Below are 551 nucleotides of genomic sequence, written 5' to 3'. Positions count from 1 at the left end.
GTAATAATGTTTTCATCTTTGGAATTAAACTTAATATAACTCAGAAAATTTACACAACAAAGCACAATAGCAGTGACAGAAAATGGGCTGGTAGTGTATCACATGAATAAAGCCTTGACATAAAATGGAAATATATTACAAGCTTCTATTAAAAAAGGAAGGATAACAAAAACAAGTAAAAGAAAAAACATTTACAATATACTGTGACTTCCTGAATATTTTCCAGTATGGTTGGAAGTTTACAGCAACTCATTATTTTGTATTTGCTAATCATAATTACACTAACTTTAGGCAACAAATTTATTTCTCTTACAAAAAAAGGGGAAAAAGTAAAGTTTAGCCAATAAGGAAAAGTGGTGTGATGCTTGCAAGTTAAATTTCATATCCTGACATAGTTTCAACTGCTATTAAGAACAACTGAAGTGATAATTATTCCATCTGAAAATTTCCTAGTGTCTGTGCTATTCAGATGACAAACTCCTCAACTTCAAAGCATAAAATACAGACTTTGTGTATTCATGTCTCAGTAAGTATCAACAGTTCAGTACATA

The 551-nt window shown here is 30.1% G+C and overlaps 1 protein-coding gene across 1 annotated transcript in view; it reads right to left on the bottom strand.

Annotated features, from left to right (window-relative positions):
- LOC119590625 (wiskott-Aldrich syndrome protein family member 2-like) overlaps positions 1-551 on the bottom strand; it is a gene marked incomplete in the record, with an annotated part of 42,196 nt that overhangs the window by 2,816 nt on the left and 38,829 nt on the right. Inside the window, 1 exon segment of the mRNA XM_037939304.1 lies at positions 1-551.

This window comes from Penaeus monodon, chromosome 27 (genome assembly GCF_015228065.2).
Source record: "Penaeus monodon isolate SGIC_2016 chromosome 27, NSTDA_Pmon_1, whole genome shotgun sequence".
NCBI classification, from domain to species: Eukaryota; Metazoa; Arthropoda; class Malacostraca; order Decapoda; family Penaeidae; genus Penaeus; species Penaeus monodon.
This window is presented reverse-complemented; position numbering and strand designations above follow the sequence as displayed.